The 13,801-nt window shown below is 42.7% G+C and overlaps 1 pseudogene; it reads right to left on the bottom strand.

Moving 5' to 3' along the window:
• Window positions 1-253: 253 nt before the first annotated feature.
• LOC138074352 (disintegrin and metalloproteinase domain-containing protein 21-like) lies at window positions 254-8,278 on the bottom strand (annotated as a pseudogene).
• Window positions 8,279-13,801: the final 5,523 nt, after the last annotated feature.

Below are 13,801 nucleotides of genomic sequence, written 5' to 3'. Positions count from 1 at the left end.
TACAATTCCTTTGTTTAAGTGGACAGTATAGGAAGTGAAAACCCATTGTGTGGATCTGCCTCTTACTTCAGGGATGAGGGTACTGAGGCCCAGAGAAGGGCAGTAACTTGGTCAACTCAGCAAGGTCTCTGATTCCCAGTTCAGAGAGTCCAGGGCCTCTGGGATGGTCCTTTCCCCCTGAGTCATAACATTGTAACAGACTTGCTCTGGATGAGTATGTGATGAGTATGTAGAAGTTTGGAACTCTTGGATCCTATCTATACCTCAGGTCATTTTCTCTTCTTTTCCGGGAGATAAGGGTCACTTGTGTTGAATGGCTTTCCAGGGGATTGATCTCCGTACAGCAACTCTGAGATGCGCTCTTTGCACCTTCACCAAAAATCTCCCTGCACTGCCCATCATGGCTGTTGCAGCTCTTCTGATAGCAAAAGGCACTGTCACTACAGGGAATCCCGTCCTGCACATGGACATCTTCTGGGCACTGATGAGATGTCCCATTGCACCATTCCGGAAGGTCACATTCATTGATCTGAGGTCTACAGAGCTCCCCTGATGGCGTGAACTTGCAGTCTTTGCAACAAAGCCCAAAAGCACAAGCAGCCCCAGGTCTTAGAGTGCAGTTCAACAGACAACAGGGATCTTGTTCACACTGCTTTATTGATCCACAGTCACACTGCTCTTCTTCAATCACACCATTCCCACAGTGCTTCAGCATGAAGACTGCCCCTGGAATTGGCAGATTGTGCAGACATGATCCCTGGTTTAAAGTGGTCTTTGTATATTCTGCATAGCTACAATTCGTGAATCTCTCTGCTGGCAACCTGATAGCATTCATGATGCAAACACTTTGTCCACACAGAATTCTTCATCATGCTGCATACCCAGTTCGGTTCAGTTCAGTTCAGTCCCTCAGTCGTGTTGGACTCTTTGCGACCCCATGAATCGCAGCACGCCAGGCCTCCCTGTCCATCACCAACTCCCGGGGTTCACTCAAACTCAGTCCGTCGAGTCGGTGATGCCATCCAGCCATCTCATCCTCTGTCATCCCCTTCTCCTCCTGCCCCCAACCCCTCCCAGTATCAGAGTCTTTTCCAATGAGTCAACTCTTCCCATGAGGTGGCCAAAGTATTGGAGTTTCAGCTTTAGCATCATTCCTTCCAAAGAACACCCTGGACTGATCTCCTTTAGAATGGACTGGTTGGATCTCCTTGCAGTCCAAGGGACTCTGAAGAGTCTTCTCCAACACCACAGTTCAAAAGCACTGGAAAAACCATAGCCTAACTCATGAGCTACAGTGAGAGCACACCAGTGGTCTCCTTTGAAATTATTAACTCTACAGTTGAGAAAAGGACAACATATTCCTGCCACATATGCTATAGCAAGGACACTAAGAAGTGATCCCTTAACGAAAATATGTACAGCATCATACTGTAGCTGGGAAAGACTGCTTTGTTTTCTCTGTCTTTATTAGTAATTTGTGTCATATCTCTCTGTTTTTAGTGTGGAAAGTTTATAAGTTTTACTGATATTTTCAAAGAACCAGCTTTGGTTTCATTGATTTTTCTCTATTAATTTTCAGTTTCATTATTTTCTGCTTTAATTTCTTCTCTTCTGCTCACTTTGGGTTAAATTAGGTAGCAGATTAGTACAGACCTTCTTTCTAATATATGCAGTCAGTGTTATAAATTTTTGTAAATACTAAATACTGCTTTCACTGCACCCCATTAATTTTGAAAAGCTGTGGGATTTCCATCTTTGGAATTTGTTATGTTTCAGAATGTGTTCTATTTGGTAAATGTTACATGTGAGTTTTGGAAGAATGTGTTCTGTTGTTGAAATATTTTATAAATGTCAGTTATATCCAGTTGATTGATGGAGTTGAGTTCATCTATATCCTTCCTTACTAATTTTCTGCTTGCTGGGTCTGTTGTTGTTGTTCACTTGCCCAGTCCTGTCTGACTCTTTGTGACCCCATGGACTGCAGCATGCCAGGCCTCCCTGTCCCTCACCATCTCCCCAAATTTGCCCAAGTTCATATTCATTGCCTTGGTGATACCATCCAGCCAGCTCATCCTCTGACACCTCAGTCTTTCCCAGAATCAGGGACTTTTTCAATGAATCATCTGTTCACATCAGATGACCAAAATACTGGAGCTTCAGCTTCAGCATCAGTCCTTCCTGGTTTGATTTCTTTGCTGTCCTAGGGACTTTCCGGAGTCTTCTCCAGCATCACAGTTCGAAGGTATCAATTCTTTGGTGTTCTGCCTTCTTTATGGTCCAGCTCTCACAACCATATGTGACCCCTGGGAAGACCACAGCCTTGACTATACGGACCTTTGTTGGAAGAGTGATGTCTCTGCTTTTCAACACACTGTCTAGATTTGTCATAGCTTTTCTGTCAAGAAGCAATTGTCTTCTGATTTCACGGATGCAGTCACTGTCTGCAGTGATTTTGGAGCCCAAGAAGAGGAAATCTGCCACTGCTTCTACCTTTTCTCCTTTAATCTGCCATGCAGTAATGGGAAGAGATGCCATGATCTTAATTTTTTTTAATATTTAATCTTAACCCGGATCTTTCATTCTCCTGCTTCACCCTCATCAAGAGGGTCTTTTGCTGGGTTTACCAATCACTAATAGAGAGTTGACATCTCCAAATATAATAATGCATTTGTCAGTTTCTTCTTGCAGGTTTATCATTTTTTTCATCTAAGTATTTTGCTGCCCTGTTATTAGGGACATACACATTAAGGATTGTCATGCCTTTTGGAGAACTGACCACTCTATCATTATTTAGTGCTCCTTTGTATACCTGATCATTTTCCCTGCTCTGAGTTCTGCTTTGTTTGAAATTCATATAGCTATTCCAGCATAGTTTTGATTAGTGTTAGCTTAGTATCATTCTTCATCCTTTTACTCTTTATCAGTGTCTTAAAGTATGTTTCTTGTAGACAACATATAGCTGAGTCTTGTATTTTATATACTCTGATAGCTTCTTTCTTTTAAAATGTATATTCACATTTAAAGTGATTATTGATACATTTGGTTAATATCTACCATATTTATGTTTTCTGTTTATTGCTCTTGTTCTGTTTTGCCTTTTGTGGTTTTAATTCTGAAAAATTTTCTCACTCAAATGAAACCTACAAAACTTAGTTCCCTTGAGCCATTTTCCATCCCCTTTACTGTATAATTGTGTTAAATATTTCTTCTCTGTATATTGAGAACTACATTAGACAATATTATATTTGCTTTAGCTACTAAATATAATTTATAAAATTCAAGAGGAAAAAGAAAGTCCATTGTATTTACCCATATTTTAACTCTTCCATCATCCTTCTTCCTTCCTGATATTAAAAGATGTCTTGTTTTATAATTTCTGTTCTATTTCAAAAATTTTCTTTAGCCATTGTTTCAGGCAGGTCTGCTAGTGACAAATTCTCTTAATTTTCCTTCATCTGAGTATGTCTTGGTTTCCTTAGCATTCCTGATGAGTAATTTCAGTGGATATAAAATTCTGTATTGATACTTTAATTCTTGTGAAATATTTTGCTATTTCCTTCTGGCCTATGCGGTTTCTAACAAGAAATCTGCTATTTTTCAAATTGTTTCCCCCCCTGGGAAGTAAGATTAGGCAATATAAAGTTTCTCTCAAAGTACTTTCAAGATTTTTTTCTTTGTCTTTTAGTTTTCACAATATGATTATGATGTGTCCCGGCATGTTCCTTGGGTATATCCTGTTTGTGATTCTGAGCTTCTTAAATCTGTAGGCTATGACTTTTGCCAACTTTTAGAAATCTTCAGTCATTATTTGAGTACTTGGAATCCCTGCCCTATTCTTCTCTCCTTCTGCAACTTGGATAACATGAATCTTATATCTTTTGTTATAGTCCTAGAGGTTACACATTTTTTTCCACTTTATTTTTTCCTCTCTGCTTTTCAGATTTAGTAGTAATTCTTTCTCTGTATTCAGTTTCACTACTTATTTCCTCTGTTATTTTCCAGCCCATCCATTGACTTTGTGCCTTCAGATTTTGTATTTTTCAGTTATAAATTTCCATTATTTTCTTTTTAAAAATATCCTACACTTCTTTGGTAGGACTTTATTTTCCTGAAATTTTCTACTTTTTCCAATTGTTTTGATCATCCTTGTCATTGTTCATTGGAACATTCTTATGTTGGCTACTTTAAAATTCTTACCAGGTAATACCAACATCTGCATCATCTCAGAGTTGGCATCTGTTGATCGTCTTTTCTCCTTCAAGTTGAAACTTCTATACTTCTTTATATGACAGGTGAATTTTCATTGTATTCTGAACATTTTGGCTGTTACATTTTGAGGCTTTATATCTTCTATAAATACCCGGACCCCTCTGACAGTGCACTAGCAGAAGAAGAGAAGTATTTCATTGTTTCTGTTGATGTGCTGAGGAGAAGGGGAACCTCATATTGTTAAAAGTATGGAGCACATTAATTTCCCCTCTTGGTCTCTGCTGACAGCACCCTGACTGGGAAATTTAAGACTTCCACTGCCCAAGTGGCCTCCAGAAGCACTGTAATATAAGAGTCTCATTACTACATGGTGAGAATGAAAGTCCCAGAAGTCTATTTGACCTTCCCTGACATCACCCCAATGAGGGGCGGTGGCTAAGGCACGTCATGAGCTGGGTGAGACTGGATATCTAATCTCCTCACCTGGCCTTTGCTTATGAGGATTCATGTGGGACTACAACTTTTCCCATTACATTTGGCTGGAGTAGGATGGTTATTTTCTATTAATGGAAGGTTTCTGTCTTTCCAGGCTGCTCATGTCTTGTTTCTTTGGCTACAGAGAACAGGCTTGCTTGGGCCTTTGGTTAGTTTGTGTCTATTGCAGTCTAGCGCTAACAGCCTTTTCCACACTACAATGAGGGCAGAAAAAACTAGAAAGAAATCATCACCATGCTGTTCTTGGGTTCCAGCGTTACTAGCTGGTCCATCATCTTTGCTCCACCTTTCTGAACCTTCTTATGTATGTTTTATATGTAAAGTACAGTGCTTTAACCAGCACTGAGCATAAGCAATAGGGAGACAAGTGTTTATTCTACCTTTTCTGGAACCAGAAGTCCTTAATACTATTTTAAAATGCATTACTCCCTGTTAAAGCAAGCAAGACCAAGTCAAAACTACTTTGGGAGATTTGAATTCTTTCTCACCTCTCAATCTGGGATATTTTCTATTTGAAGCAGGTGCTCTAGTCTTCTTTCCTGAGTTGAATTTCTTTGCTCTGCTTACAGGTCCTACTTGTTTGTTACTAAAACATGATTGACTGTCTATAGTTTCCTACTTTTCTTATCTCTTGGTTATATTTTCTTCATTGTTAATTACCTCATGCATAGGAGCAGACTTAATCCACTGAGTTTAGCTGTAGACAAACTCTTTTTTTTAATCTTCCCTTCCTAAGAAAGGGATATCTCCAGTTCTGTGTGGTTGAATGAAACAGTTTTATGAAAAGAAACATCTCAAACAGATTTCTGAGGAAATCAGCACGGCTAGAAAGAACTTTTCCTGAGAGTAAACAGAAGGGGACTGTCATTAAAAATGCTTCTAATTGATAATTATTTCATAGAGCTCTGAATCCAGTTAAATTAGGAGGTGACAAGACTCATTTAGCCAATAATCCTCTTAAAATAGGATCTACCCAGATTTAGTATTTTATTGACTCAGTTTTTTCTATGCAATATTTATAGAGTTGAAATCATTTTAGAGATGATCTATTTTGCCAAATTTTATACTCTAAATTATCTACCAAATCATTTTGAATGTGTTTTTTTATCAAAATATTACAGTTTAAGAGGAGATGCAACTTTTAAAACTTGTATACAAAACGAAATAGCAAAGTTATAAATTATATAATTTAAAAATATGTTGAATATGGTAATTATAAGGAGAATTATAGAATATCAATGTTGTCTATATTATTTAGAAAATATGTAATATCTTGACCTACAATGTTAGTATAATGTAACCCAACAGTGAAAAGTGATTAGACAATCTGGCCAATACAACAGCATGGGTAAAACGATGAAGCAGAAATGAATCTACACAAATTGGAGGTGAAGAGGCTATCTAATTTCAATTATAGTGAAATCAGACATAAATTTGTATAGAAATGGTGGGGCCAGAGCAAGACATTCTTGAGAGCCAGTTGTTTCTGGAAGAGTGAAAGATCCTTGTTGCTAAGCAGCTAAATCTAGAATTTTGTCACCTGAGAGACAAGAGCGGCAAAGCTTATGTTTCCCTTTGTTATGTGAGGTCTCAACTACCTATCTTGGTTCACTGATAAGTCTGGTACAAATTATCTCAAAGAAAAAAAGCATGGAAGCTACTGTTACTTCTGTTGGTAAGTCATTTATCAAGTTTGCCTCTAAGCATAATTTGGTAATCAGAATAGTATGTCGAATAATGTAAAGATTCTTAACTTGGGGTGTTTTTCCTTTTAAAAGATGCGAGAGACTTTAGCATGAGAAGGTGGGGCTATGTTGCAGCTAGGGTTTGCCTAAGACTGAGGGGGTTGCTGTGATGTGGGACTTTCAGTTTATAAACAAGATAGTACTGGGCAAAGCAAGATAAGTTGATTACCCAAGTTGCTAGTAAAGAACAGGAAAATAGGAAAAAGTAAAGTTGAGAGTAGGAAAAATTTATAGACTCTCTGCTTTAGTAGATAGGAGATATGATCTGGAATAGAAGATAAGGGCTAATACCTGAATCTCAGGCAGGATCACTCTTCCAATATGACTGGAATATGGAGTAGGGTAGAGAAGTAAAAGAAATGGGCATGCATTCATATAGGTTTGTAACAGTGAAAATCCTAAAAATCATTTTGTCTTTGAATTTGGCATCAGTATGAATATTTTTTTTCACTCTGTTCTGGAGTAAGAAATTCATTTTGTATTATGAACCAGCGGCCACACATATAAAAATACCCACAAAATTTGTGCATCATTCGCGTATGAATTGCTAAGGAACTTCTAGGCATGTCCTCTGATACTTTAACTCAATTTTCTAAAAGATAAAAACTTCATGTCAAGAACCATTTAATTGACTTCATGACTCTAATGAATCAGTGACAGAATGTGTATTCAAGCTTAATAGAGTAAGAGAAGTGATGGGTAGGTAAAGGTTTTCAGAAATTTGAAATAGCTGTGGGGAAAAATTAAGAGATGATAAAAATATATGGAGGAGGGCTATTGTATACTCCAAGTTTCCAATAGAGAATATGGATTTTTAATGGCACCACTTCACAGTATTAAACATTCAGAATGATGTTTGTTATGCACTGAGCCCGTATCTCCAAACCAACCGAGAGAGTGAACAAGTCCACCGTGGTAATGCAAAGGCAAGAAGGGAATTTTTATTTCTAGCGCGCTAGGGCTCAAGCCTCATTCGACGCAGCGGAATCAGACGAGAGCCCCGAACAAAGCAGTATGGCGGTTTATATACAGTCAGCTCTTTGTCTCAGTTACAGGGTACTTGGCGATACCTGATTGGACAGGCAGAATGAGCCCATGCAATGCCTTCCTTATGCTATCGCATATAGAAATCTTTCCTTACTTGGTTAAGGAATGTTCTTCAAGAAAACAGGAAACATGACTCAGGTCCCCGGTGCTGTTATGCACCTCATTGAGCCGACCACCCTGCCTAACATTCCCCCCTATTCTTAGATCATACAGAGGAATCCTCCTCTGGGTCCTGAGATACTGTTTGATATTGCTGCCGAAGCACGAACAGCTGTACTGTATTAATGCGCTCTTTTACAAAGGCTACAAGTCTATTGATAATACAAGGGCCAAACGTAAGCATTATTAGGATTATCAGGGGTCCTAGCAGGGTAGAGATTAAAGTAGTCAGCCAGGGGGATTGTTGAAACCAGGACTCAAACCATCCCTGTTGAGCCTCACACTCTCGTTTACGCTGGGCTAGCCCCTCTCTCACTTTGGCCATGGATTCCCTAACTGTTCCAGTATGGTCTGCATAAAAACAACATTCTTCTCCTAGGGTGGCACAAAGTCCCCCCTGTTACAGAAATAGCAGATCTAGCCCTCTTCTATTTTGCAAAACTACTTCAGACAGGGAAGTTAAAGATGACTCTAAATGACTAATAGACCGTTCTATACGAGTGATCATATACTTATCTATACGAGTCTTCATCTATGGCTGCTCTTAAAGAGTTAAATCCTTGACTTTGCATGGACAAAGCTGTTATTCCAGTTCCGGCCCCGGCTATTCCCAGACCGAACATAGTTGCTATGGTTATGGCAGTAATGGGCTCTCTCTTAACTTTATAAGCTCTTTCTTGTTGATTAAGAGTCAATTTGTGGGCCCAATAATCATATACAGCTTCTTCTGGTTGATACAGTATCTTTGGTATCACAGCCACCATAACACAAAATTCTTTTTTAGGATCAAAAATGGAGCTATGTACACAGGGAGTCAACCCAGTGTGAGAGCACACCCACCATCCTCCCATCTGTGGAACTGACCACCTGGCTACAGGCAGACTCATGAGTTCAACAGTAAGGGCACACACTGAGGATCTGTCTGGCGGCACTTTGCCCATACATAGTCCCTTTCCCCACACTTCTCTCATTGTAAGGCCTACTCTTCATTCTCCCCATCGACATTGGGGAGGATCAGTGCTGTTGGCCAGGTCATAAGAGGCGTTGAGGCCTACTGCCTCGTAATAAGGGAGAATTAAGTTGTAACATAACCAACAGGATTTAGTTGCCTCAGGATGGGTTTGATTTAAGGTAGCATAAGCTGCCTTTGCTAATTTCCATAGTGGATCTGTTTGTCCAAGTTTAGCAAGGGGGCCCGCCTCTAGGTCTTTTGTTGGTCCCTGGGATGTAGGTAGGGAGGTTGTCGGGTAGAGAGTTGCATGGACCTGTTCAACGGGGTTTGGACCAATACTATACATTTGTACCGGTTCTAAAACTTGACTCACAACAATGATTCTGTTATAAGTAGTCAGGTCATTTCTGGTCTGAAGTCCCCATGATATCCCGTTGACCCAGGTCTTCTCTTTTTTTTATTTTTTTCTTTGTCAATGTTAAACCTTATTTTTACCTGGGCAAAGTTATGATCCTTTTCCCAATTGGAGTACGGAGGTACGGGTCCTACAAATGAGAAGTTAAGCAAGTCCCGATTTCCTACATCCCACCGTCTATACCCTGGAGTCTCCGACCCATCATTAGAAGTTACACAGTCCCAAGATTTACAATAAGAGTCCTGTATCCCCCCACAGATCTTCCAGTTGTGCCTGGGTGCACCTGGACATGCCCAGAATGCATGATTCCGGAGGTAGCCCCTTTTCCAAGGTACATTTACCACTGGCTTAAGGTCAAAGTGTAAGTCTGGCCACCAAGTATTTGCTGGATGTATTGCGGTGGTGGAGTTAACATTAACCATCTCACGTATTAGTCCATTTTGCAGTTTCCAGGAGATTTTGACGGGTTTGTGCAGGTTCACGCTGGCAGCTTCGGAGCAGAGTAACATGGTCATACATAAGATGGTCCAGACGAGTTGCCTTGGTCCTGTCGACGACGCCAGAGCTTCAGCCTCGGGGTTGGACGGGTGCAGAGACGCTTCCCATTCTTTTTTAGCGTCTTCCTGCTCTGCTGAAGTAGCTGGGCGTACGTGGTTGCAATGCACCCAAGGCCCGATACCGTCGACCTTTAGGGCAGTTGGGGTGGTAAGAAGAACAACATAAGGACCCTTCCATTTAGGTTCTAGTGCCTTGGTGTGGTGCCTTTTGACCCACACCCAATCTCCGGGGCCGATGTTATGTGAGGGGATAGTCCCCTTGTTTTGACCCTCATGTATTTCCCGGAGCAGTTTCCAGACGCGAGAATGCACTTTGCCCAAAGCCATCAAAGCCTCCTGGAATTGCCCCAAAGTAGGAGGTGGAAGTTTCTTTCCTTCAAATATTGGACATACAGGGGGAGGTCGCCCATACAGAATTTCAAATGGGGTCAGATTAAGCTGATAAGGAGTATTACGTGCGCGAAAGAGGGTGAAGGGAAGGAGAGTCACCCAGTCCCCGCCAGTCTCTATAGCCAATTTAGTTAAAGTTTCTTTTAGGGTCCGATTCATTCTTTCAACTTGCCCTGAGCTCTGTGGGCTGTATTCACAATGTAATTTCCATTTGGTCCCTAGAGCCCGGGCAAGGTTCTGAACTATTTGGCTCACAAAAGCAGGTCCATTATCAGAGCCAATAGTCACCGGCAGGCCAAACCTGGGAACTATTTCTTCTAAAATCTTTTTAGCCACTACCATTGCAGTTTCTCCCTTAGTAGGAAAAGCTTCTACCCACCCTGAGAAGGTATCTACCAACACTAACAAGTACCGGTAACCATACTTGCCTGGCCTTACCTTGGTGAAATCTATTTCCCAGTGCTGCCCTGGCCTTTTTCCCCGATACCTCAGTCCTGCGTGTTGCCTCTTTCCTGGCCTCATCTGTTGACATGCCTTACAAGCATGTACTATGTTCTTCACAGTTGTTTGGTGCCAGGGAAATCGCAGGTGCGCAGTTTGAAAAAGCATCAGAGTCTTTTTCTCTCCCAGATGAGTAGACGAGTGTAGATGCTCACACAGTTGCCGTCCCAACTGAGCAGGGAGTATCAAGTAACCATCGGAGTCTCGGTACCATCCATCCTCTCCTTGTTGGAGGTAGGGACGTTTCTGGATCCAGGCAAGGTCTGTGGATGAATACTCCGGGGTTGGGGGCAAAGTTCCCATACCTGGGGGTGGAAGTCTGAGCACCAACACCGGAGCGATGAAATCTTCATCAGCCGCTTTTCGAGCCGCCAGATCTGCGGCATGATTTCCTCGTGCCGTGGGGCTGTCCCCTTTTTGACGTCCAGGTACATGTACTATTGACACAGCCCGAGGCAACTGCACAGCCTCCAGAAGTCGACGGATTTCTGGCAAGTTTTTAATCTCTTTTCCTTCAGCTGTCAAAAACCCCCGTTCCCAATATATCGGGCCCTGGATGTGTACCGTGCCAAAAGCATAGCGACTGTCAGTAAAAATAGTTATTCTTTTTCCTTTGGCTGTCTCTAATGCTTGAATCAGGGCAATTAACCCTGCTCTTTGTGCTGAGGTGTCTGGGGAAAGAGTCTCCGCCCATATCGTCCGTCCAGAATCATCTACCACTGCGGCCCCCGCCCGTCTCTGTCCATCTTTTACATAACTGCTTCCATCTGTAAACCATATTAGCTCACTGTCATCCAGTGGCGTATCTGTTAAGTCCTTCCGTATTGCCATTACTCTGGCCAGTATCTCATCGCAATAGTGGAGGGGGCTATCCCCCTCCGGATTGGGCAAAAGAATAGCCGGATTTAGAGTGCAGAGCGTTTGAAAATGAATCTGTGAGGTGTCAAGTAGCAGGGCGTGGTAGTGTGTCAGGTGGGCATTGGAAATCCATTTACCCGGGGGTTGTTTCAGAACTCTCTCTATAGCATGAGGAGTGTAGACCAAGAGTCTCTGTCCATAAGTCAGTTTATCAGCATCATGGACTAGGAGCGTGGTGGCCGCGATGATTCGGAGGCAAGGTGGCCATCCGGCTGCCCCTGGGTCCAGTTTCTTGGAAAGGTATGCTATGGGACGCTTCCAAGGTCCCCACTTCTGTGTTAGTACCCCTTTTCTATCCCTCACCTTTCATCTATAAATAATTGGAAAGGCTTAGATGGGTCAGGAAGGGCAAGGGCAGGAGCTTCCAGCAAGGCACGCCTGAGCTCCTGAAAGGCCGTTTTCATTGACTCAGTCCATTTCCAGTCTTTGTTTTCTTTGGTCCCTTCATACAGGGGCCTGGCCTTTTCTGCAAACCCCAAGATCCATAATCGGCAATATCCCACAGTTCCCAGAAATTCTCTCACTTGTCTAGGGTTGGCCAGCTCAGGGATCTGGAGGATGGTTTCTTTCATAGCCTGTGTTAGCCACTTCTGGCCCTGTTTTATCTTATAACCGAGGTATGTAACCTCTTGCTTGGCAATCGGGGCCTTTTTGGCACTGGCCCTGTAACCTAAAGTCCCCAAGGTTTGGAGAAGGTCACCTGTTGCCTCTTGGCACTCTTTTTCTGTAGTCACTGCCAGCATAAGGTCATCAACATATTGTAATAAAACAATGGTAGGGTGTTCAACCCGATACTCATGGAGGTCTTCATCCAAGGCCTTGTTAAACAACGTGGGTGAGTTTTTGAAACCCGTTTTTGAAACCCTGTGGTAAGCGAGTCCACGTCAGCTGCACAGGAGTCTGACCACCATCTTCCTGCCATTCGAAGGCGAAGATCTCTTGGCTTGCAAGGGCAAGAGGCAGACTGAAAAAGGCATCTTTTAAATCTAAAACAGTGTACCAAACGTAGCTTGGTGGCAAGCTGCTTAGCAATGTATAAGGGTTAGGAACCATAGATGAATGTCACTCACCCATTTGTTGACTTCTCGTAGGTCTTGAACCAGTCTAAAATCAGTTAACCCAGGCTTCTTTATGGGAAGCAGGGGAGTGTTCCATGGGCACCAGCACTTTCTCAAGACCCCAGCGTCTATGAGGTGTTGTATGTGAGGAGTAATTCCTTGCCGAGCTTCTTGACTCATGGGATACTGCCACACTCTCACCGGTGTGGCACTGGCTTTCAGTTCCACAATAATAGGGGGCCTCTGTTTGGCCAGTCCCATTCCTGCTGTTTCAGCCCAGGCCTGAGGGTATCTCCGAACCCGTGGCTGTACTTCGGGACTTACTGTCGCTGGGGCCTCTGGCAAGTACAGTCTGTATTCATCCTTTAATGCCAGAGACAAGACCTGAAGAGGATGCCCGGTTCCATCTAAAACTGACACTTGCCTGTGGTCGAAATGAATTTGGGCATTTGCTTTAGACAGTAAATCTCTTCCCAGCAAGGGCGCTGGACACTCAGGTATCACCAGAAAGGAATGGGTCACTTGGTGGGTCCCAAGTTCACATGCCGTTTTGTAGTCCATCCATATCGCTTAGTCCTGGTTTCTCCCTGCACCCAGCTACTTTTCTTAGACATGGGTCCATCTCTTTGGTTTAAGACTGAGTATTGAGCTCCTGTATCCACCATGAAGCCAACCGGTTTCCCCTCCACATTTATAGTTACTCAGGACTCGGGGAGGGGCGTCGAGCCCTGACCCCCCTAGTCACTATCCTCACCCGCGTAGAGGATATGACTGTCAGGAGAGGGAGTCTCGTTCTTGGGATTTTGGGGCCCCTCTTTTAGGTTTTCCTTGGGGCATTTATCTTTCCAATGTCCAATCTCCTTACAAAACGCACATTGGTTTTTTCCAAGCTTGCGCCTTGCAGGTTTTTCCTCAGTCTTTGAGTCTAGCTTTTTCCCTTTTTGGAACCTATTTTTGTTTTCAATTCCAGCGAAAAATATCTGAGCCAGCTCTTGTTGGTTCTTACGGTTTTCTTCAGCTCTAAATTCTCTTTCTCCCCTTCTAATGCGGTCCTCTCTCCCCTCTGGGGTCTCTCTATGATTGAAAACTCTCTCTGCCGCCCTCACTAGATCTTGCAGGGACCGGTCACCCAGCCTCTCTACCTTTTGTAACTTTCTGCTAATATCGGGGGCTGCCTGATTCACAAACTGCTGCTTGAGACTCATCTGCCTGTGGGTCCATAGGAGTATACTGTCTAAAAGCTTCCATTATCCTTTCAAGGAAGGCTGCCGGGCTCTCATTTGGCTCTTGCCTCACTGAATTTACCTTGGCCAAATTAGTTGGCTTTCTGGTGGCCGCTCTAAGGCCAGCCATGA

Source organism: Capricornis sumatraensis, chromosome 2 (assembly GCF_032405125.1).
Source record: "Capricornis sumatraensis isolate serow.1 chromosome 2, serow.2, whole genome shotgun sequence".
Lineage (NCBI taxonomy): Eukaryota > Metazoa > Chordata > Mammalia > Artiodactyla > Bovidae > Capricornis > Capricornis sumatraensis.
This window is presented reverse-complemented; position numbering and strand designations above follow the sequence as displayed.